This window comes from Amblyomma americanum, chromosome 9 (genome assembly GCF_052857255.1).
Source record: "Amblyomma americanum isolate KBUSLIRL-KWMA chromosome 9, ASM5285725v1, whole genome shotgun sequence".
Lineage (NCBI taxonomy): Eukaryota > Metazoa > Arthropoda > Arachnida > Ixodida > Ixodidae > Amblyomma > Amblyomma americanum.
In genome coordinates, this window is record NC_135505.1 from 14,922,921 (window position 1) to 14,948,634 (window position 25,714).

Sequence of the window (25,714 nt, forward strand, 5' to 3'; positions counted from 1 at the left end):
ACCGCGGTGGCTGCGTTTTTATGGAGGAAAAACGCTAAGGCGCCCGTGTGCTGTGCGATGTCAGTGCACATTAAAGATCCCCAGGTGGTCGAAATTATTCCGGAGCCCTCCACTACGGCACCTCTTCTTCCTTTCTTCTTTCACTCCCTCCTTTATCCCTGCCCTTACGGTGCGGTTCAGGCGTCCAACGATATATGAGACAGATGCTGCGCCATTTCCTTTACCCAAAAACCAATTATTATTATTATTATTCAAACGTTCATATCTATGTCACACCTCTCATGAAAGCTGCGCGCGGTTACGGGTGACGTTGTCGAATGATTGATTAGGCGAAACTGAAATAAAGGAGCTTGTGTCAATTGTGTCAGGTAACCTAGAACAGTGTATTGGGCTGTAAGATCATTTCCTTAATTTATACAATGTTGCAAACAGTTTCATGATGTCATATACTTGTTGTCTTATCTTAACTTTGGGCACAGGAAGGGAAAAATTCCACTAAGCACCACCTCCCCTAAATAAATTGTGCAAACACTAGTCATTATTAATACTGCATCCACTGCTCTGTGTCTAATCGGAGTTCGATGTGGCATCCACATATCTTCTGCAATCTATGATCTGGTAGGTCCTAAACATAAGTGATATTGCTTCTGAAAGTGCAAGCTTCTCTCACTTAGAGACCTGCTTTCCATGCGTGATTTATGTGCTTGCTCCTTTTATCCAATGCATAATGACTCTTTTGATGTTGTGTAGTGAGCCGCCCTTTGATGGCATGGAGCTTATCTAGTGTCCTCAGAATAAAAAAAAGGTGGCTACTTCTCTGAACATCAATATATTTTTTTAATAGTTACTTGCACCACCCCATAGCATCCAAGGAGTTAAAAATGTTGAAAAATAAAACAGTCTACTCATTGAAATCATGGAAGAAAGGACCATTGGATAATATATGAACAGTACTTGACACTAAGCTGTTCTACTCTAGGATAGGTAAAAAACAGAAGAATGGAAAACATCACCCTTTAAGGAAAGCTCTTTTACCTTGAAATCTTGAATATGTAATTAAGTTGTTGGTTGAGTATATTTCTCACAGTTTACAGCAGTTTTAGCAAGTAAATATTGTAGAAGATTTTAATCAACGATTTTTCCCGTGGTCGTTCTGCTGCTGTTTCTATTTCAGTTTGCATTTGCTCTGTCATTCTGAGTTGCTGTCTTTAATTTCCCGGTGGAAATAAAGCAGCACTGTTGTGAATTTTTTCAATTTACTTATAAGTGGCCATGTATGCAAGTCCCTACAAACACATCGATACTCAAGTATAGGTCAGACTTGACTATCAGCTGTATTCTGAAATCACTTTGCAAATGACCGAATCTCTACTGTAATAAACCTGGAGCTGATGGCTGCCTCGTTCCAAATGTAATTCACGTGCTTAATCCAAGGCTTGAGATAAAAAGCACTCTTAAACATAAATTTCTTGCTTGTTCTTAAAGTAATAAGATTAACTCTGTACCTATCGAAGTGATTACAACACTTTCTTGTAAAGGGATGTGAACAATTTGCAAAGCTTTTAGCAAAGTAGGTGAATCATACACAATTTGTGAATTAGACTGGCAGAATATCATCAGGACCAAATACCTTGGCCTAATTAACATCTTGGAATAATATACCAATCCCGTTAACTCTACATCTGACCTTCAGCATGCGGTCTAGCTTAGCAGGCGGTGTGAATCTAACAGTATGTGAACAAGGCGGCATGCAGATGACGAATAACCACTGCAAAGTTTTGTTTGACATACATTATTGTTTATTGAAAAACTAGTGCAGGCATGAGGTAAATAAATTAGTAGAGGAGGAGGCCCTGAGTAGAAACTGTCCGGGGGACCTCCTGTTATTAATTGTATATATGACACATATTAAACATATGGCAGATAGCAACTACATATCGGAAAACAGGTGCAGCAGGAATTAACAATCACAACAAAAAATTAGATTAAGCATGCTCAATTTTACAAACTCATTAAGGAACATGGCAAAAAGAGAACACAATGCTATACAAAAGCACTCAAGCAATAAAAGCCATACACAATAAATACAGGGTTCATTGGCATGGCAAATGAAGGTAATTAAAAAGTACACACTTTTTCAACCTTTTATGGAATGATGCTTCTGTACTAGATGATGTGATGATTGTTAGTAGAGAGTTGCAGACAGTGATTGCTGAGAACAATGAATAAAAACGAAACTCTAGAATATCATCACTTTTCAAGCCAGGTATAGAGGTGTTGTCCGCACCAAAAAAAAATTTCCGGGCGTAGTGTACAGTATACTGTGCAGAGACTGTAAAACCATGTGCATGTGGGTGAAAGTGGAAACTTCGTTGAAAGGTTGAAACAACACCAGTATGATGTTGCAAACAAGAAAGCTTCGTCGAATGCACTCGTCGAAAATTCTGAAAGCTAGCAGCATCATATAGATTGAGCAACGCATGCATTTTGAAAACAGAAAAGAATCTCCAGAGCTATCTATATCTAGAATCCTTGATGATTCAGACAACCAAACACACTTTTAATCGCACTGACGGGGCACTTCCTAGTGCATACGCCCGCTGCCTAGGGCACATTTTCAAGCTTAAATAGCCAGCCTTACACGTCTGCACCTGTTTATGAGCAAGGCTCTCGTGTGGGAGCTGAAACGTCATTTAGGAGTTCATTTTATTTTGCTCGGTGTTCTGCCTTCTCCACGTACAGCCCCGACCAGACAGGTTTCCGTCCAACCCTCGACTTCATGCAGCAAGCATATAGTTTCTAGAAAGCCCAACAGGGAACCTAAACTCAAACGTCAGCATGTGTTAGTTCATGCTCTAGGTCATCCTGCTAGGATTGCAGCCACGGCAAAAAAATGTGAAGTTGCTTCCATGCATGTTGCACAAAGCATTATCTAACATTGTCTCTAATCCTAAGTTTCAGTGTACTCCAAAAATGCAGAAAGATGACCCTGAGAAACTGCCAGAAAGCACATGTTAGGTCCAACAGGTTTGCAGCATAAGAATCCAGTTGTCTAAAAGCTTCCTGCTACATTTTATTCCATTGCAAGGAAAGTAACTTCAAACACTCTGTGGACTACAGCTACTAGCCTGCTAAATATACCTATTAACTGAAACAGGTGCAATCAGACTCCACAGCCTTGGCAAAAGAAGAATAGGAAATTGGAAAGGGGTAGGTAATGCAGGCAGCACTGCAGCAAAAACCCTCTTATAACCGAAGAGTAGACATGAAGGTTCATCGTGAGAGGCACTGAATGGAACTGTAAAGTGAGAGTGCGATTGATTTTTGACTAAGTCTGTGTGCACAATGCTGCATCAAAAATATCGTTACATTAGGATGCACATATTCTTAAATACTGAATCGAAAATTCCTGTTGACAGTGTCAGCATGGAGCCTCTTGTTTTGTTTTGAGTTTCAGATTGCTAACTGTTTTAGGGCAAGGATAATTTTGGGGAATGGAAGATGCTCTTGGAATGCACATTCAGAATGTAGTCCAAAGTGTTTAAGGGAAACACTAGAGGTGAAATGCATTTCAATTAGGCTGTAATTACTCATGAGTTTCTACTTGATCGCAGTTATACGGTTGCAGAGCAAAGCCAGACAGCTTTCTCAGAAGCTTTGCAGCTGAAGGAAAATTCGTCTTAGTCTGGAGATAAAACCAGGGACCACTGCTTGCCTGGGCAGTCACTCTACATTTAAGCTAACCAGGATGCCTAGCAGATGTCATGGTGAGGTCAAATTGATCAACAACCTGTAGCAAGAACGATGTTAGTCTCGCTCTGAGCTGTTGATCAATTAGCTCTCTTTACCTAAATGGTTTGAAGCTTCTGACACCATGAGACACTACGCAGGAAATAGTTCGGGATAGCCCTTGGCCTTTTGCTTCTGACAGCCTATGCAACAGTTCTCGAGGCAGTATGGTCACATTGCATTAAGTGTATGTCTCTTCAGTCTTCTTTACGTGCTTGAAATTAATCCGGAGCCCTCCACTAAGGCGATCCTTGTAGCTGGCGGGTTGTTTTTGGATGTTAAACCCTACAATTTACAAATTTTCCAGGTCCGGTACGCTGGTGCCGTAGATGGGGCAGAGAGAAAGTCAAGAAGAGAGGCAATCCAGTGATAATTACGCTGCTCAGAAGTCATGCCGCAGGTGTTGAACAAAGGCGCAGCGGATTCGAGGGCAGAGAGGCTGGCAAGCTCGGCCAGTAGCGGGGAGCGGGACAAGGCATCAGCATCATGGTGATTGCGGCCCAACCGATATACGACACGTATGTTATATTCTTGTAGATGGCGAGTCCATCGAGCCATGGCAGGCGACCGGAGGGATCTTTTAGCGAAGAAAGCCTGCATAGGGCGTGGTGGTTGGTGACCACGTCAAAAGGACGGCCATTATGATAAAGTCGAAACTTGCCAAGGGCCCAGACAATGGCCAAGCTAGGCCACCTTTGCCAAGCACTCTTTAGTATACTTCATACATTATCTGGCGACTGACTAGCGAGGTGGAGCTGCAATAAACGTTTTTCCAAGAACTCTCGTCCCGCAAACTTTTGTGTCCGATAGTACATATGTGAATAGTGGCGTGTCGCGTCCGCGAAATATGGGGTGCGGCACTGCTGTATTCTTGTAAACGCGGCTTATCTCAGCCTGCAATCTTTACCCGTCCAATTGTGAAACGAGATATGACGCCTCGAGAAAAGGGGTTGAGACTGCCTAATTATAATAGCTTCGCCATATCTTCCATGTACCTCCATGAATGCCAGCACCTCCGTTCAGCCGCTGGTGTGGTTATTGTGCTCGGCTCCTGACCCGAAAGACGCGGGTTCGATCCCGTGGCGGCTGTCGCATTTCGATGGAGGCGTTAATGCTAGAGGCCCGTGTACTGTCTGATGGCAGTGCACGCTATGGAACCGAAACCAATGTTGTGTCGGCTACGAGAGAGCATTTGATTCGCGAAAGAGTATCTAGACCTACGGTGTACATATGTAGCTTGTAAATTTCTGCTTGAAATACTTCTAATGCCTGGCAAATCTGCCGCTGCCGTGACGCAGGCGCTGTCGCGACGCTGACAGGAAAAAAATGGTGCCGGTATTAGGAATAACATTTTCACGCTCCAAAATTGAGACTCAAGTTGGTGCAGCTGTAGGTCAAAGCGCTTCGATGACAAAAAAAAATGGTGAAGTTCCCTTCCGAGTGCATTCCTTGCAGAGTTTCGGTTTTGATTTTACGGTTGGCAGTTTTGTCTAAAATCTGTACTTTCGTTATTTTTGCTGTCAGCTTTCATTGTTTTTATGGTGCTAATGCGGTGTCATTTCTGAAAAATTGTGAGCCATGTTTCCAGCGCATTTCGTATCAGTTGCAGAAAAAGTTCATTTCGTAGGTAGCGTTGTGGGGCCATCTGCCTGGGACGACCTGCCCATCGACATCAGCATCATCCTGCGTGCCGCGGGTCGTTTGTATCTGTGGCTGGATTGGTGCTGTTCTTGCGTTTTTTTGTAGCACTGAGTGCATCTTTAAGCGCAAGGAAAAAAGTTATGCTGCAGTGTTCAAGTATAAGACGTTGGAGCCAGTTCAGGTGAGCTTTCCGGGCTGCGCGGCTACCTACACGACCTTCGTTAGTACTGTACTAATTTTTGGGGAAAACAGCAGTTGAGGTACCTTATGGTCACTTTTCTTTTCGGAGGCTTTTACTGCTGCGTAATCCTATCGGACAGAGTCGAGTTCATACCGCGTAAATGTATGTACCACCAGCAGCAAAAGTTATTGGGGTGCGTTTTCTCGGGTAAGAAAAGTTATTGTGGGGCTTCCTCGCGACCTAGTGCTTTAAAAATGCTACCAGCGTGTGGCCAATGCAAGACCCCTCGTTCAGACGCTTCGAGCGATTGGCTTAGGTGGCGATTGGCTACTGTGCCGGAGTTCCCGGGTTCGAACCCGACTGCGGCGACCGCGTTATCGATGGAGGCCAAACGCAAAGACACCTGTGTGCTGTGCAATGTGAGTGCACGTTATACATTCCTAGGTGGTCGAAATTATTCCGGAGCCATACACTACGGCACATCTTTCTTCCTTTCTTCTCTCAGTCCCTCCTTTACCTCTTCCCTTACGGCACGGTTCAATTGTCCGCCAAGATGCGAGACAGATACTGCGCCATTTCTTTTCCCCAAAAACCAATCTTCTTCTTCTTTCCCGTACACTCCCACCTCGTAAATGTTGCCTGCCGATAGTACTTCCGTGTGACGTGATTTGAAATTGATCACTTCAGGCCTGACCTGTTCAATTAAGCGAGTTCACACAGTTAATTTTCTTAGAAATACTGAGCGCAGTGCGCGAGCTCAGCCACTGTGACCCTGTATAGTAAACGGGTACCGCATAAGGGGGGGGGGGGGGGATGGTAGGGTTTTAACGTAGTTAAACCGAGTGTATGTGTGAAAGCACGTGTTTAGCCTGGTTGTCTCATGGTTTTGCTTTGCTAGGTCGTCGGCACTTCTGGCGACGTGATTAGTTCTAGAGTAGTTTTAGTCGATGGAAGACGACGACATGCAATGCACAGCGCGAGCGTGCGTTTCAATTTAACGCGAGCCGTGGTCGTCTGCGGCAGCAGCATAGTGCTCTCGTGCACAGGCCAGCGAAATTGATCTGCTCGCGCCGCCGCGGCTTCAAATCCCAGTTGCGGCAATATTTATTTTATTATGTTTGCCAAGGTAATCCTCAAGGTCAAGCTTCACACTAACTCTGTGAGCCAGTTAGACCTCGTGAGGTAGTACTTTCACCTAAAATATTAGCCCTCCTGAGCCAAAATGAGTGACAACGTTTACAATTGCTGTACAGTTGATGCCTTCATAACCGTATAAAGACACTCCATAAGCACGTTTCTGACCAGTCCAGCTCGATTCAGCACCTCAAACGAGTGTGAACGCGGCTACCAGTTCAGTTTGACATAACTAGTGTCAACAGAGGTCATCAACATGCTTCATCAAAGCATCTGTATTTGATAGCCTCTTCTCTCTTTTTTTTTACTGTAAGTGTTTTTCACTACCACTGCCTGTTCATAATGACAAATGCTACAACTGGTTAACATGTCTTGTATTTGGCAACAGCATGGCAAGACAGCCTAATACATTTGTAGCGAAGGCTGCCAAACAAGTTGTGGTACTATGTATTGCTGAACTTGGCACCACCGTATGCTGATATTGTGAAATAACATTGAGTGGCCGTTATGCCTTGCATTTTTCTCAGATCTGTCTGCTGTAGGTCAAAGTTTGGGCACATGAGCGCAAAACAGATTTGTTGAAAATACTTTTCATGAAAACAGTTATGTTACTGAGTACTGTGTAACAAGAAAGTATCTGCTGAGACTATGTTCAACTGTAAAAAGTGTCTGAACAGCGAAAAGTAAATCATTCTTATTGTCGTGGCGCAGGGGTTCACTCGAACCCGGGCTCCGTTGGGTAACGTGTCCGAGCCTTCGGGTTGAAGAAATATGGAACTTCAAGCTTGGGAAAAGGAAAAACAAACGGGTTTACTGGCACTTTTCATGAAACTTGATTACATAATTTAAAAGGAAACCGAAAGAGCAAACAGTCAAGAATTAAAAGTTCATAGCGTCGAGCAACTGGATGAGCCTTGTCGTCAGGGCCCAGAGCGATCGTTCGTACTCAGGACACTCGTTAAATACACTGAGGCTCCGCCGCTTTCACCACACGATTCACAGATCGGAAGAGTCGCCGCACATAGCACGCTGAGCCCTGTGGGAATGGGCGAGGAGGATACGGAGGTCCGCTGCTACTTCGTCCTCGGGAATGCGCTTCTGCCCGCTTCCTTTCGTCATGTCCATCGTCGGTCGCGTCTCACGGTCCGTCACAAGGGGAGCGTGCGTGGGAGATTCCACGGGTAGTTTCCCCGATACATCTTTTTTCTTTTTCGTAAGGTCAACGAGGGGTCAAACAACGTGTCCCTAGCAGGGTTGTAACAATAGTTAACAGCAAATTGAGAATAATAAAAGGAGCATTATAAAAAACCTGTTTACTTATAAGAACAGATAACACAGTGTCCCCAAAAATATCTGGGAGGAATGTATGCAAAAGGACATAGCAAACATGTTCGAAGTTTTCTGCCAGCATCTCCCCCCCCCCCCCCCCTCTTCCCAGAAAAAAAAAAAAAACTTGAAGCATGTAAAGAGTAAATCAAGAATGGGTAGAAGTGTTTAAGTTTATTCTAAATATAGATTTTTTAAAGTATTTGCAAGATACCAAGTTATCATGAGAAGTACTGAATATAGAATATTCAATCTGTGGTAGAAGAAGCACCAAAAGATATTGACAGAAGAACAAGGGGGGCTGTGCTGATCCTGTGCCATTGTCTTGTGGTGCTGCTGTTGCCATGGTATACCAACAACTCACCAATGTACGGTTCTCCTCTGTTGTATATTAGCTATGTGCATGTTTGACAGAGTTTTCCATGGCCACTTTTGTTAAATCCTATCATCCAGAAATCTTGAGTCATAGTCATGACCTTGTGCTGCACTGCTATCTTCTGTTTTGTCAGCCTCAAAGGTTTGCAGAATGTGGCTGTGTAGGAAAAACTTCATTGGTGTGCTGGTGCCTTGTGTACCAGTTGCCTGGCATTATGCCAGTGAATGGAGCGTGCATGTACCCTCATGATTGCCTTGGAAATGTTGCTATGGGTTATGGCGCATGTATATGGGTTTTTCTGCGCACCCAAATTTCGTTGAGTTTTGTCAGGATCATACATGTCAGAAGGGTTAGTAGTTATTATATCAGAGCAGTGTGAATGTGAAAAAACATACTGCAGTGGGTAAATGAAAACTAAAAAGATTGGTACGATGTAAAGCTGCTGAAACCGCTCACCAGTTCTTGAAAAAGTGAACATATCACCACTAAATTAAACCTTCTGTTTGGGCGAGTTTGTAATGATCCATTTGCTTCAGTGGTTGTGTTGCTTGTCTTCCTTTCATGTGTCCCGTCTTCCTGCACTCTTTAACAATCACATCACTACTACGCTTCACAATTTTTTACCAAATGTGTTTGTCTTGGGTGGCTTGCAAAAATGGCTCAAGCTTGCAGGTCTGCAATGTCAACAGGCCGGCATATCAAAGTCCACAGAATGTTAAATTACGGAATAACTTGGACGGTGATCTGCGTGCATTGCTAAATAATCAATTTCAAAAAGAACTGCCTAACTATGTTATTGACATTGTTGTAATCAAATGCTGTGTATCCCACCCCTGTTATGCCTCTAAGAGAAGAGACAGCATATGTGTAAATAAATAAAAAATCCTTGAATGCTTCCTTCCCCAAAAAATTGATGCCGTGCAATGACACCATTTTTTAGACATCAACTGATAATCCTTATCGCATGCTTTGTAGCATTTCCAGCCTTTGTAGCGTTTCCAGCAGTTAGCCTGTCTGTAAAGGCGTTTTTTGTTATTGTTTCAGCGATGTAGGTGCCTATTAAACCAAGGCGCAGTGTTAGTGCATGAATCTGTCAATAAGAACAGCATGTTTATTACTGTTTATCAACGTGTACTATACGCGTTAAGTGGCATATGAACCAAGTAACTCCAACATGGATAATCTAGTCCGCAGAAAATGTTGCTTATTTCGCACGAAACACCACCACTGAATGGAAAAAGCCAATTCAGCAGCGAGAAGAGGTAATCGATGTGTTGCGGGTGTGAAAAATGAGATATATGCATAGGGACAGAATGCCGAAAAAAACTCCGGACCATAATCAGCTCGGCATTCTTTCCGGCTTTCCTCAGCAGCGCCTCGCGGAAAGTCAACTTCACGCGACCGCATGTTCCCTTTAACAGTGTACCATACTGTACAGAAAACTAACATCCACATCAGTGTGACGCTGCATGTGACCGAAGGTGTGGTTTGACTGCCTATTTATGAGGACTGGAAGGAGTACATCACTCGTCTGACATCCGCACTGTGCAGAAAGTTGTGTGGACTCTGTTGTGCAGCTCCTTAACTTATGTTTCGAACAGAAAACTCGCAGTGCCTTGGTGCGAAGTACACTGTAGGAAATGGCTTGTTTGATGAGAAGGGGCCTGGTCTTGCAGCGTCAGTAATCGTAATTTTTATTTTTGGTTAAGTACACAGACAATGAATACATGGGAAAGGATGCACTGCTGCTGCTGCTTGCCATTTACTGTTCGCACTCTTGCACATGCTTATGCAGTAAAGAGTGCTGGCACTGTGAATGAATAAGAATCACCATCATGACGGCAGGTTCCTGCAGTAAATTGTCGGCCGGAGTAGCTGTGCAGTTTTCTCTTTTCAGACTATGAATTTTTCTGTTCAGACAATTTCTCAGGTTATCAGATATGCTTCTTCCCGTTACAATATGTCGAAGATATGTTGGCATCTGCATACTCTGCAATGAAAGCTGAGGAAACCACCATTCTCCGACTTACATTTTTGCAATGCTCGTGAAAACAATCATTCAAATGTACCCCAGTCTGCCGTTAAAGAAACCGTACCTAAGACAGCGGGATCCAATGTACAATGAATCCTGTGCACTGAAAAAATCCGATGTTATGTTTGTTTTTTTCGCATTCTATTCGTGCAAGAAATGGTTAGCCTAGTCATCTGGCACAACGATTGCAGCTTGTTTGGCAAAGAAAACAACCACTTTGACATTGAATCATTGAATCGCTGTCCGATTTTCTCTTGGCTATATATATGGCAGTTTGGTTGCTCTGAAGAGCAATGAGGAGACTGTGCCTTTGTTAAAGGACTGCTTCCATACAATTCATTCCACCGTAAACTTGTCAAGACAGCTATCGTGAATACATCTCTTCAATGTCATGTTCACACCATGTTGGCATCAGGTCCTCAAAGAATGCACACTTAGCAGAAGCACAGTATGTCAACTATGTTTTGGCAAATGTTGCTGAAAGGTTATGGGGGCTTAACGTCCCAAAGCGACTCAGGCTATGGGGATGCCGTAGTGAAGGGCTCCGGAAATTTCGACCACCTAGGGTTCTTTAACGTGCACTGACATCGCACAGTATACTTGCCTCTAGAATTTCGCCTCCATCGAAATTGAGCCGCCACGGCCGGGATTGAACCCGCGTCTTTCGGGCCAGCAGCCGAGCGCCATAACCACTGACCCACCGCGGCGGGTGTTGCTGAAGGCTTCATGGTATAGTCTCCAGGGCATTCCAGCTGTTGCATAGCTTGAAAATCAGGCAGCAAACTAATGTCAGTGTTTTTTTTCTGCGCAGCACTTGTTGCATTACTTTGTAGGATGAGGGCAACCACTTCTGGGAAAAAAGTGTACAAAGAAATATGTAAGGAAAAAATTCCACTGCACAATATTCAGTGTATTAGACCCTGCTGTCATCGGGCAGGTGTTCAGAAGGGCACACTGGGGTACATATGTTTTCCGCTCCTCACGCCACAGTTTCACCTGAGGCTGCAGGATGTGAAAATAAATAAATTTTCAAATGACCACCTCCATAAGCATTCCAACATTGTAAAGAAAAGAATGGAAGCTTCGTCAACCTTTGTTGCGCCAACCTGCGCCTGCAAAGAGAACAAAGTCACTCAAAAAATAATGAAAACAAAGCTGTTCACTTGCATTGTGATGACCACTCGGGAAAAAAAGCTCACAAGAAAAACAGTTGCGGTGAAAATTAAGCGGTATTTGTTCTTGAGATCTGACTGCGGTTAAGTGCAGAGGTTATAAGCAGCGATGGCGTAGAGGTAGAACATCCGCCTCGCGTGCAGGAGGACCGGGGTTAAAATCCTGGTGCCGCGCAATTCTCCACCGGGTTAAAAAAAAAAAAAACCGCGTGTCGATGGAATTGCATAACCAGGCCTGGAGTGCGGCCTTATCTCGGTGACCAGAACCGACAACGCACTCTCTCACCAGAACAGGATTTGGCCACCCTGGTGTAGTACTTGGCCACAACCTTCTATGATCAAACCAATTAACCCTCGGCCCTCAGTCCCCAGCGGCTGCAGAGCAACTGACCACGGCGGCGGTCAGACCTGTGACGCAGCGGAGGGTGCTAAGAATCTCTGGCTCCGGACAGGCCGCCATTGGAATCTGAACCTGGCAAAGTTTAACGCTATAACTTTAGCTAGTGAGGCTAGCCTAGCAGTGCTGTTCGAGGAACTAGCGGGAATTAAATGGGATGTGATAGGGCTTAGCGAAGTTAGGAGGACAGGTGAGGCGTATACAGTACTAAAGGACGGACACATAGTGTGCTATCGCGGGTTAGAGGATAGACGAGAACTAGGTGTGGGTTTCCTCATTAATAAGGATATAGCTGGCAACGTAGAGGAGTTCTACAGTATTAACGAGAGGGTAGCAGCTATAGTAATTAGGCTGAATAGGAGGTACAAGCTGAAAGTGGTGCAGGCCTACGCACCCACATCCAGCCATGATGACCAGGCCGTTGAAAGCTTCTATGAGGACGTAGAATCAGCAATGAATAAAGTAAAATCGCAGTACACTGTACTGATGGGTGACTTCAATGCGAAGGTGGGCAAGAAGCAGACTGACGACCACGCGGTAGGTGACTATGGGATAGGCTCTAGAAATAGCAGGGGAGAGTTATTAGTCGAATTCGCGGATAGAAATAATTTACGGATCATGAATACCTTCTTCCGCAAACGAGAAAACAGGAAGTGGACCTGGAAGAGCCCCAATGGTGAGATTAAAAATGAAATCGACTTCATATTATGCACTAAACCTGGCATCATTAAGGATGTGGCCGTCCTCGGAAGGGTGCGTTGCAGCGACCATAGAATGGTAAGGTCTAGAATTAGCTTAGACTTGAAGAGGGAACGGAAGAAGCTAGCGAAGAAGAAGACCATTAACGAGTTAGCCGTAAGAGGGAAAGCACAGGAGTTTAGGATAGCGCTGCAAAACAGATACTCGGCTTTAACTGAGGAAGATGATCTTGATGTTCATTCAATGCACGATAACCTGACATCAATAATTACGGAGTGCGCAGTAGAAGTAGGCGGTAGGACAGTTCGAAAAGATACCGGGAAGCTATCTCAGGTGACGAAAGATCTGATTAAGAAGCGCCAAAACATGAAGGCATCTAACACTACCGATAGAATAGAACTAACGGAGCTATCAAAGTTAATAAATAAGCGCAAGGTAGCCGACATAAGGAAGTTTAATATGGAGAGAATTGAGCATGCTATAAAGAACGGAGGTAGCCTAAAAACAGTGAAGAGGAAACTAGGCATAGGTAAAAACCAGATGTATGCATTAAGAGACAAGCAGGGCAATGTCATTAGCAATATGGATAAGATAGTTAACGTAGCCGAAGAGTTCTACACAGACCTGTACAGTAGCCAATGTAATCAGAGCGCTAATGAGAAAGACAGCAGCGCACAGTAATACGTCATCCCGCCAGTTACGAAAGATGAAGTAAAGAAAGCCTTAGAAGCAATGAAAAGGGGAAAAGCAGCTGGGGAGGATCAGGTAACAGCAGATCTGTTGAAGGATGGAGGAGACATCGTGCTAGAGAAACTAGCCACCCTGTATACGCAATGCCTTATGACCTCGACTGTACCAGAAGCTTGGAAGAATGCAAACATTATCTTAATTCATAAGAAGGGAGACGCCAAGGACTTGAAAAATTACAGGCCGATCAGCTTACTATCCGTTGCCTACAAAGTATTTACTAAGGTGATCGCTAATAGAGTCAGGGCAACGTTAGACTTTAATCAACCAAATGATCAGGCAGGCTTTCGTAAAGGATATTCTACAATAGATCATATTCACACTATCAATCAGGTGATAGAGAAATGCGCAGAATATAACCAACCTCTATATATAGCTTTCATTGATTACGAGAAAGCATTCGACTCAGTGGAAACCTCAGCAGTCATACAGGCATTGCGTAATCAGGGGGTAGAAGAGCCTTATGTCAAAATACTGGAAGATATATATAGCAACTGCACAGCTACTATAGTCCTCCATAAAGTCAGCAATGAAATTCCAATAAGGAAGGGCGTCAGGCAATGAGACACGATCTCGCCAATGCTGTTCACCGCATGTTTGCAGGAGGTATTTCGAGGCCTGAATTGGGAAGAGTTGGGAATAAGAATAAATGGAGAATACCTAAATAATCTGAGATTTGCTGATGACATTGCCTTGCTGAGTCACTCAGGAGGTGAACTGCAAATCATGATCAACGAGTTTGACAGGCAGAGCAGATCGATGGGTCTAAAAATTAACATGCAGAAAACCAAGGTAATGTTCAACAGCCTAGCAAGGGAACAACAGTTCACAATTGGCAGCGAGAGTCTAGAAATGGTGCCGGAATACGTCTACTTAGGGCAGGTAGTGATAGCTGATCCGGATCATGAGAGGGAGATAACTAGAAGGATAAGAATGGGGTGGAGCGCATATGGCAAATTCTCGCAGATCATGAGTGGCAGTTTACCAATTTCCCTCAAGAGGAAAGTGTACAACAGCATAATCTTACCGGTACTCACCTACGGGGCAGAAACGTGGAGGCTAACGAAAAGAGTTCAGCTTAAGTTAAGGACAACGCAGCGAGCCATGGAAAGAAAAATGATAGGTGTAACGTTAAGAGATCGGAAGCGGGCAGAGTGGGTGAGGGAACAAACACGGGTTAATGACATCCTAGTCGAAATCAAGAGAAAGAAATGGGCTTGGGCAGGGCATGTAGTGCGAAGGCAAGATAACCGCTGGTCTTTAAGGGTAACGGAGTGGGTTCCAAGAGAAAGTAAGCGTAGCAGGGGGCGGCAGAAGGTTAGATGGGCGGATGAGATTAAGAAGTTTGCAGGCAAAGGGTGGATGCAGCTGGCAAAGGATAGGGTTAATTGGAGAGACATGGGAGAGGCCTTTGCCCTGCAGTGGGTGTAGTAGGGCTGATGATGATGATGATGATGATGATGATGATGATGAAGTGCAGAGGAACTGAGCTTAACAGCAGTTCAAAGCTCTAAATTTACAAGTATAAGCAGCAAGAACAATTTAATTTAGTCCAACCAGTCAGGAATGAAACCGAAATTAAACTTTGGGAGTTAGACAGGTTCAACACTTTACCTCAGCTTTGACGCACAGACTCTAGCATCGATACTGCCAGATTCGGGAACGGCTCAACTCAGCAGTGCAATGTCTGCCATTGTGCAGACATCCTGCCCAAGAATTGGAATTTCGTTAGGGAACATGCAAATGGTGCTAACATGAACACAGAAGCATATGCAAACAGATAGGTGAACCAGGGAACCTATAACTCCAGTAAAAAAGGTACAAACGCACACAGAAACCTGGAAGGATTCTGCATAGCCAACAAAGCCCACATATACATTGGCTCACCATCGTTGATACAGAGCAGCCAAGAAACCACATTCCTCACAGGGAGGTCACAGGCAAATGAATGTGCGCATCAATGCCATCCTCCTCGTGAGTCTTCAGGAATGCCTGCAGCTGATGCAGTAGACCAGGAAGTGATGAACAACTGGTGAACAAGCAAGTCGTCTACAGGGCCACTGTGGATACAACAGCAAACACAGAATCGGACACCCAGCGCGAATCTTGCCATCATGTCTCTCACGGCCTGTGAGGCACTTCGCACCGCTGTACAACTTTTGCGACCGGGAAAATGTTCAAGTTTCTAAGATTATAATTTGCTATTCACTGCTTGTTGTTATGCAGAAAAGCATACTGTAATCCCAGTGTATGTATCTGAATAAATGTCTTCTTTTTATTTTGCTTCCCAATTTGTTATGGACAGTTTTGACGGGGGACGAAAGTACCATATTAACGAGGCATGCCTCTATAACCATGCAGTATTCGAAAAACACCACCTGGTTTCGCATGATATGCATGGCCTTCCTAAAGAACGTCCCCCATCCCTGCTATGACAAAAAAAATACAGAAATGGTAGGGCAGTAAGTTGAGCACACAAAAAAGGTATTATGCAAAACTTTCTGAAGTAAACAGCAGCCAGCCAAACAAGCTTCAGTGTTCATTTTAAGAGTTTTTTCAATGTTCCTGTTATGAGGAAGCCCACTAACTTTGCATGCATCTTCTAATGTGGCTGTATCAAAGGACGAACAGCATGATAAACACTGCCACTATAGTGGGAGTGATGCATAGGGAGACTCTTTGGATACAAATGATGGCAGGGGGTCACCTTTATCTCGGCCGTGGAAGAACAGATGTGGTAACTTGCAGACAGTGGCTACATACAGAGTGCTACAACGTGGAGTTTCTGGAGTGCACCCATGGCAATAAACAGTCTCACAGTAAAGTATTCCTACATCATGGTCGGCTGCTGAAGTGTCAAGCAAGAGTGATTTCTGCATATTTCCAACCAGTCTGCTGGCAATTAGTGATTGCCAAATGGCCATTACTTCAAACAACATTTCTGGTCATGTGCCACTCTGTGTCAAAAAGAGGTGGCACCTTGCCCATTTTCAAAGTTCACTCACACTTGACAAGGAAATGCGAGAACCAGTCAGAAAGGCAATGCAGCTAGCAATACGGCACTTGATGTAAACAATAGGATTCCAAGTCAGCATGATATGTCCGGCAGTCTGTCGCACACCTCCATTTCAGAAGGGACACAACATTCAACAAAATTTAGTTTATTTCTAGCTGTATTTACATGACATTTTTTGAGCAATTTAAAAATAATTTTATGACAGCTCTCATCAAATGTCACTGTTTTATATGCAGAACATTATTTTCCGATATATATTTTTCTTGAAACCTGCAAAGCTAAGAAAATATGGCAGAAGGCTAGTTCAACATTCATTGTTCTTGCAGGGTGAAGTCATTCTTGTCATTCTTTTTGTTTTGCAAAGCTCAAATTTTTGTTTTGAATTTTTCAGATTCAGTGTTCGTTGACATATTAGAGTGAGAAGACAATTTCATACAAGAAATTTAAAATTCATAAATTTGAAAAAAAAATGGCCAGGCTTAGCTTGGTTAAGCCAAGAATGCGTTGCATATTGCGCGGCGGGAGGAGCGGGAGTCAGGTGGTGGCTGCGGCCGCGCGCGACCGCGCCAGTTGGGGTCCAGCTTTTCCTCCGTGACGTCACGCGCTGGCGCAGCGCCCCTAGCGGGAGGAGCGGGAGTCAGGTGGTGGCTGCGACCGCGCGAGTTGGGGCCCAGCTTTTCCTCCGTGACGTCACGCGCCGGCGCAGCGCCCGTAGCGGGAGGAGCGGGAGTCAAATGGTGGCTGCGGCCGCGCGCGACCGCGCGAGTTGGGGTCCAGCTTTTCCTCTGGCTGTCGTGACGTCACGTCACGTGGTTGCTCTAAAGGTCAATGGTGGCTGCCCGGCCGCGCCCAAGGGCTGAACTGAGTGATTGCAATATGCAACGCATAAAAACTGTTTTCTAGACCTGCGGTGCGGTCCTAGGAGTGCAACGAAACAAGTGGTCCAGAAAACATAAAACTGTTGGGGACAAGTATGCTCCATAAGGCATGTATCTAGGCAGAAAACCTTAACAGAGAAAATTGCCCGTTTCTTGAATGTTTCGTCACTATTCACAGCCGCCGAGGTTCATGAAACAATTTTTTTACAGTACGTCCCAGTCGATTTAAAGAATTAAATTTGGGGACAGCAGAGTCATTCCACGCGAAAGGAGATGCACCGAATTCTTGGTATTTTAGATTTTGCTGAGAAAACTCATGGAAGACCAGTCCCAACAGAAGTGTAGAGACCTTCTTTCAAAGAAAAAAATTTTTGCTCCATATATCACGCTCCAAGGTGTAAGACATCACCTTCATCTGGGCATTTTGCAAGAATTATTGTTCAGGAACTGGTCCTTGTCGGTAAAGTTTATCTCCGCATGTAGTCAGGTATCGAGGTGCCCTCTCATGCCTCAAAAAATAAACTGTGGATGATGCCATTTTGGTTTAAAATGGAAGTGCTTAACAGGAGAAAAATTTGAAGATTTACGCATTTTTTAAACTACACTTGGAGTCTAAATTTAAGCAAACTTTTTTGGAGTTTTGCCTGAAACCTTGATCTAGCACTGTTTGAATTAAACTTGAACCTTGCGTTGTTCTGTAATTTAATAAAAAAGTACATAGATTTCTGCGGAAACGGCCACATTGAGGACCAGAAAATGTTATGTGGGCAACGGTGCTAGACAAAAAAAAAATTTGCCATATGGTCAACCCATTTAGTTTCGCATATTAAAAAAACTACAAAAATATTTTTGTTGGCGAGAAATAAATTTTTATAAAGGAGTTCCAGCGATGTGGTGCCAGCACCTGTTATGGTCCGTCCGGTAAAACGCTGCTTTTATTTCCGGCCTTGCTAAACTCTAGCAGTTGCCATTACCATTGGACATATTGTGAGAAGATGGCGCAACAGAGCCATTTCAGTGTTTTCATTTATTCTTAAAGAATATGTTTGGGTGGAATACTCATGGTATACAGTGTGTGCCATGTTATTCCCTATAGATACGACCTAAACGCAGGATTTAAAAAGCCAATCTGAAAGTGTGTTGTATAAGCATTTATTATTTACATTGCACTTGACTGAGGCATCAGCCTCACCGATCATTCAACTTCCAAAGCTGTGGTGTACATCAAATGCAAAGTTTAATAAACCATTTGTATTGAATTAAATAGGACACATTGTATATGCACAAAATATGAAGGGAGACTGCATACTACAGCAAAAAAAGGGCTATAACATCATGTGGCCTGAATTGGGAACAGCTGGGGATAAGAGTTAATGGAGAATATCTAAATAATCTGTGATTTGCTGATGACATTGCCTTGCTCAGTCACTCACGAGATGAATTCCAAAGCATGATCAACGACTTAGACAGGCAGAGCAGAACGGTGGGTCTAAAAATTAACATGCAGAAAGCCAAAGTAATGTTCAATAGCCTAGCAAGGGAACAGCAGTTCACAATTGGAAGCGAGATGCTGGAAGTGGTAAGGGAATATGTCTACTTAGGGCAGGCAGAGACTTGATCCGGATCATGAAAGGGATATAACTAGAAGGATAAGAAGGGTGGAGCGTATATGGCAGGTTCTCTCAGATCATGAATAGCAGTTTACCAATATCCCTCAACAGAAAAGTGTACAACAGCTGCATCTTGCCGGTACTCGCATATGGGGCAGAAACGTAGAGGCTAACGAAAAGGGTTCAGTTTAAGGTAAGGACAACACAGCGAGCCATGGAAGGAAAAATGTTAGGTGTAACGTTATGAGACCGGAAGCGGGCAGAGTGGGTGAGGGAACAAACACGGGTTAATGGCATCCTAGTTGAAATTAAGAGGAAGAAATGAGCTTGGGCAGGGCATGTAATGCGAAGGCAAAACAACCATTGGTCCTTAGGGGTAACGGAGTGGATTCCAAGAGAAGGCAACAGTAGCAGGGGACGGCAGAAAGTTAAGTGGGCGGATGAGATTAGGAAGCTTAGGGGGATACGGTGGCTGCAGCTGGCAAAGGACAGGGTTAATGGGAGGGACATGGGAGAGGCATTTGCCCTGCAGTGGGCGCAGTCATGCTGATGATGATAATGATGAAGATAGATGGCGTGCTCATATACTTTTGTCGGCATTCTTAGCGATATGAAAGCCTCAGTTACCTTCCTTTCAGCTGTACCTCTTGCCTTTGCAAAGAACACTGTGTTTTCAAGGGCAGGGCAGCAGCCATGCTTCTTGCATTTACTACAGTGTTTTGCCAAATGGACATACTCCCACACGGTAGGCGAATATCGGCCTGTATTCCAATTTGTGTCCCTGTTGCAAACGTCCCTTTCAGCGACATCTAATTGGCCAAAATGCCAGAAGCAGATGTGCATCTACTTCCGTTATTTGGGGCAGTAAGGTGTCACCGAATGGAATTTTGAAAAAAGACTGTGCAAAACCAACTACACAGGAGAAAGACAGACGAAACGACTGCAACTCTGCAACTGTGTATTCACTTGGAAAGCGAGTGAATAGATCAGCAAAAAGGCAAGACCAGGCTTCAACAAGCTGGCTATCCTACTCTGCTCAGTTGCCAAAGTGTTACTGAAAAAGGTTAAAAAAAGAAAAGTGTAATAACAGAGCAAAAAACGATGTTGCCAAACAGAAAACTAAACCTGTGATAATTCCTTATATTCATAAGCTGGCACACAATCTGAAACATGTTGAGGCAAAGTTTAAAGTTCGTGTAGTTTTTCCACCCCCAAGAAGCTGTTCTCCTTGTGTGGCAAAATGGATTCAAACAAACCGAAAAAAGCAGAATGCCAGAAAAAGCATGTGACGCCGTTTGTGAAATGTGCAGTGGACGTAGTTTATCAGATCCCGCTGACGTGTGGGAAATCTTACATTGACCAAACGGGCTGATGTATTAATGATAGCCTTGCTGACCATAATCACGCATTAAAGAACGGCACAGGTTCTTTCTTACCACATTACTGTAAAGCCTGCAGGGAAAAAGAAGAAAAAATGCCAGGCGAAGCTGAATGAAACAAAAATCCTAAGCAGGGGCAAAGATACTACAGCCCGTGAACTTATAAAGGCGTTCTACATCAACAAAGGCAGAAGAGATTATGTAAGCACACCCTCGCTTACAATTGACAGAAAAGAAAGTGTCTTTTTAGATATGTGCTGAGACACATTTTTTTTTCTATAGCCATTTGTTACCTTATTGTTTCTGCTTGTGCGCATGTGTAGGTCCCTCTCTGCTCTTGCTTTTTTGTCTATATATTCACTTGCTTCAATACGTGAATAAACAGTTGCACTTGTTTCGTCTGTCTTCCCCCAGCGTTGTCTGCTTTGCGCGTCTGTTTTCAAAACCATGCACCAACTTAGCCCCCCAGAGAATATTACCGAATGGGATGTTTTTGAATGAGCCGCAAGTTGGAATAAAGGGCCGTGTTGATGGCCCTGAGGCGCACTGTGTTTGCTTATGTCTTTTTTTTTGTTGACTCTTTCAGCTCTTAATCTTTTGCTCAACCTTGGGTACACCTTGACAAGCTTACGAGAGCAGGTCTAAAATTTGTGGCCGTTAGTTGATGGAACGAAAGACAAAGGTTCTACCAAAAGAGTCTATTCATTCAAACATCTCTCAACATATTTGCCATTGATGTCAGTGTGTTTCTTGTTGTGGCAGATTTGTTTTTCCTAATATGCTTTGAAATTATTCTTTTGTAGCTTTTGCAATTCACTGTTCCGAGTGGCAGTGGTCTCATTTCTGGAAAAAAACAGTGGTCCTAGATGAAGCTTCATACACAAAATGCTGTTGGAATTCAACAAATCAATAGGTGGGCCTGAGCTCATAGTGAAAATGGTGCAGTATCCTTGTTCATTTTTGTTTTTTCAAGAATGTCGCCGTTGTCTTTGCACCATCTCCACATTTTTCTCATATTTATAGTCAGTATGCGTATTTGGAAAAGCATCATGAAGCAGTTATGCCTCTAAAACGACATAGGAACGCCACTCTAAGCTTGACAAGACAGAACATTCATGCAGCAAAATGTATTGCCAAAGTCCACAAAAATTTGGAGCTCCTCGCATAAATGGCACCAAAAACATAGGCTTACTCGTTACCTGCCTGCAGCTTTCTTGACGTGAGAAACATAATGCATGTAAGGCAAGGAACACACTCGCTACCTCTCTTCATTGCTCTTCAAATTCTGCGCGTGTGTGTGTGTAGTTCTCATTCCTCCTCCTTCCTTTCTTGCTTTTTCACTTTTTTTTACAGGACTATACCCACACCAACTCTTTGCTTGCGTGTTTTCTTGTTTGAAACGATGCGTTAGACATTAGTATATATGGATCACCCCTTACACATCAGTGGCTAAATAATTTACAATCGAATTTTCTCTTGATGCTGTTTTGATTCCAGCAGCTAGAAGATGGTTGTGATATCAAAAGTCGGAGTACGCCACATGCGGCACGAAAAAAAACTGCAATATAACTGCTCCTTCTTTGTTTTGATTAACTGCAATGCTAAAACCAGCCTGTCTCAAGAGTGAGAATGACTACAAATGAAGAAGCAGTGACCTATACTGACCTTTGATGTCATAGCCATTGTCCGGCTGTATAAACCGAAACAGTATCAGAAAATAAATTGAATTTTAAATCACATAGCAGGCCTAGCTAAATACCATGTGGTGATCCATGTATTCTAATATCTTATGCTTCACTACAGAGAAGACAAGATGTAACTAAAATTAGGTGTCATTTTCGAAAGTGAGTGACAGTATGACATTTATTGTGGCCTCCCTTTATTCTTGTTTAACCATGTTCACAATACATCAACCTTTTTATGCAGTTCAGATTATAGTAACTGCATGAAGCTTATCTATGTAATAAAGTACACTACTTGCACAATGTATGAAAGAACTCTGACTGGCACCTACAAAATGTGCCAACTTTCTTCTTCTGTCATGAGCATCTTTGAAACGTGGAAAGAATCCACCTTGGCGCAAGTAAAACCACACACACACAAAGGAAAGACGAGGAGACAACGGACAGGCGCCTGTCCGTTGTCTCCTTCTCTTTCCTTTGTGTGTGTGGTTTTACTTGCTCCAAGGTGGATTCTTTCCAAGTTTCAAAGATGCTTAACCAACTTGCCCAGCAACATGCCTTACGGAGCTGCCATGAGCATGTTTGCAATTCGTAACGGTTGGAGAAAGCTTAGCTAGCAGCACAAGCGGCCATCTCAGCAAGAATGAAACTATTAATGACCTCACTGACACCATGTCTGGCCTCTTTTTTTTATATGAATATAATATCATACATGTAGAATTGCAAGGGAAATTAGCACAGCTCAAAACGGGACAAAGCCTTTGCAAGTTTGTTCAGCGTTACACTATGTGTATGACCCTTTCAAATGTTGAGAACTGGAAGTGATTTCCTCACTAAATTCCCTTCAGATATAGTTTCATGCACCTACATTTCGAGCAATCTATCTCGAGTCAACATACACTGAAGCTGGGTGCAACACTAATGAGGTGTATATTTCAGTGTTTGCCGTTCAGAAACTGTGTACGCCACAGCTCTCTGGAATATAAAATTGCGCAAATGAAAGATATGTTTTTAGATGGACCAGCTTATTATTAGTCATTATACAACCTCACTTACACAGCTTCAGACCCGATATCTAAAAGCAATCTTTGTAGAACGTACAGTTATGAGCAGGTTTTATTGCTCTCTCAGTGCATAGCAATCGTGAACCTCATGTTAACTAAATTATTTAAGGATGAAGTGCACTTTTGAGTGTAATTTCAAAGTTCTCTGAAAAATTTCAGCCCCCAAATGAATGCTGCATAACTACACACAATATAAGCTTCAGTTATGACTGGGCACAAATCAAACAAAACTTAAAAGAACATTGAGGATAAATTAAAGTTTACCTGCTACTCGACAGACTATGATATTCTAATGTCAAAGGAACTGCTGTCACCGAAAACTGAGCTTTAATAAGACGGAAAACACCAAAAGGTGAACTACAGGTGTTGTCATCACCAGCTGATTTTGCAAGTTAACCGCGTGCGTGCGTAGGCACCAAATTTTGGGCATATCCAAAAAAAAGCCAGAAAATACCAGGAGTTTCTAAAACATTTGCATGATTGAACAAGATGAATATAGCCCAAGTTGTGGCAAATTTCTAACGAAAAAAAACATTACTTAGAATATTTACCTGTACCATTCACGGCTTTTAAAGCCAGAAAATACCAGGAGGTTCTAAAACATTTGCATGATTGAACAAGATGAAAATAGCCCAAGTTGTTTCAAATTTCTAATAAAAAAAGAGCATTACCTAGAATATTTACCTGTACCATTCACGGTACCTTGTTCTTCACAACTTCTTGCTGTTCCTCTCTAAGAAGAAAGTCCACAGGGTAAACTGTTCTGTGGTCGTGGAACGCAGCCATTTGCACATGCATTGAATTAAGCTTGCCCAAACGGCACTTCTATACGCCGTGTATTCATGCAGTCTCTTACGCACTAAAAAAAAAAAAAAACTGGGACAGCCCAATGTCCCAGATAAATTGGCCAAACGGCACTCTTTAACGCCATGTATTCATTTAGTCTCTTACGTGCTAAAAAAAAACGGACAGCACAGTTGTCCCAGATAAATTGCTCACCTTCATTAAATTTATCCCATACCACCCCTACGGCAGACATCGTTGCTTCACCGCCTCACCGGCGTCGATGCAAAGAATGAAAGCGAACAAAATACCCACCTTGCATTAAGCTTGTCCAAACGGCACTATCATAGTCTGATAGTCGCCGCAAGCGGCAGTCATCGTTGCTGTCATCGAAAAGCACGAACACCCAGAGGCATCAGGGCGCCGCCATCTGCAATTACCGGCGTCGCGTCTATTTTCCACACTTTGCCATGGGAACAGCTGCTCCGCGTGCGCGTTGGCGTAGGCAACCATGGCATGTACATAGTTGTCATGGCAACAGTTGCTCAGCGCGCGTGTTGGCGTGGGCAACATTGGGCTTGTCTGCAAGCGGCTAGCAAACGGAAATACGCTCCCCGGGCACAGGTCCGATAACCTGGCTCGCCAATTTGCCGGCTGAAAACATGCCGCTAAAGTCTTTTTCCCAAAGCGGTGTCAAGTTTACCCTTGCCGCTGGTCCCTGTAGGAGATGGTTTCATTAAGATCAAAAACTCGGGTGTGGTCCAGTAGCAGCTGAAGGCTGCGACCAGCTGATATCTTGAGACTTCTGAGGTTCGATCATTTGGCAAAACAGGTATTTTGTGCCAATCACCTGATTTGGATTGTGTTGCAGACTTGCAGCAGTGCACTTATTTTGCCTCACTCTCGGTGAAAGCGTTTATTCCTGAGCAACTTGCCTCCGTAAAAAATAATCCGTGGTGTGGATCCATCCGCTACGCCAGAAGAAATTCTTGCAGATTTCCATGATGCCGGTGACGGCATCCTCTGTTTACCGCTGCAAAAAAGAGGCTGGAGGCTCTCGTATTCGAACTGAATCAGTTATAGCAACTTTTGCGCGGTCCTTTTGTCAATGTAAAATCAAAGTCTGGACCATTGTATACCGTGTTGACATACTGCAGCCCCGGCCATTACAGTGTAGGAACTGCTAGCGTTTTGATCACAGTGGCAAATCTTGCAAGTCAGCAGCGCGCTGCGGCGTTTGCGGCGGTGATCATGTTTCAGACGACTGCACTTGTGAGTCGTTTAGCTGTTGCCTTTGCCACTCTGATCACACAGCTGACGAACCCACCTGCCCGAATCGTGCCGAGGAACAGTCTGTCTTAAACAATATTCAGCGCAAACGGTGCTCACGCGCGGATGCTTATGCCCTTCTTGACAGGCGACAGAGCTCGTACGCAAATGTTGTCCGCACGACAGCTGCCGATGTGGAGGCAACTTTACTAAGTCGATCTTCGCTTCGGTGGAGGAGGTTGTTGCTGGTGTACTTGACCGCATGATCAGTACGTTCAGTGATGCATTATCTAAAGTACTTTCCGCGCAGGCTGCTTGATCAGAGTTAAGTAACCTAGCCTCGTCGACGGTTCTCCCTCCAATGTAACTGTTGACAATACTCAACCAACCACCACTTCTCCCTCCCCGCCTATGGGCGTAAATGTCTCTGACCCAGTCCCCCTCTACATCACGCTTGTGAGACAGATGTTGAATGACATCTCCATCTCAGAACCGTCGTGCTTCCTCTTCTCCTTCTAAATCTGACCATCCGCATGTCC

The 25,714-nt window shown here is 43.8% G+C and overlaps 1 long non-coding RNA gene across 1 annotated transcript; it reads right to left on the reverse strand.

Moving 5' to 3' along the window:
* Positions 1 to 7,222: 7,222 nt before the first annotated feature.
* LOC144104031 (uncharacterized) lies at positions 7,223 to 24,360 on the reverse strand. The gene is made up of 3 exons (XR_013308416.1): positions 24,222 to 24,360; positions 15,382 to 15,554; positions 7,223 to 7,990 (listed from the first exon to the last, which is right to left on the reverse strand). It is a non-coding gene; the product is annotated as an uncharacterized LOC144104031 (long non-coding RNA).
* Between the last annotated feature and the right edge of the window lie 1,354 nt (positions 24,361 to 25,714).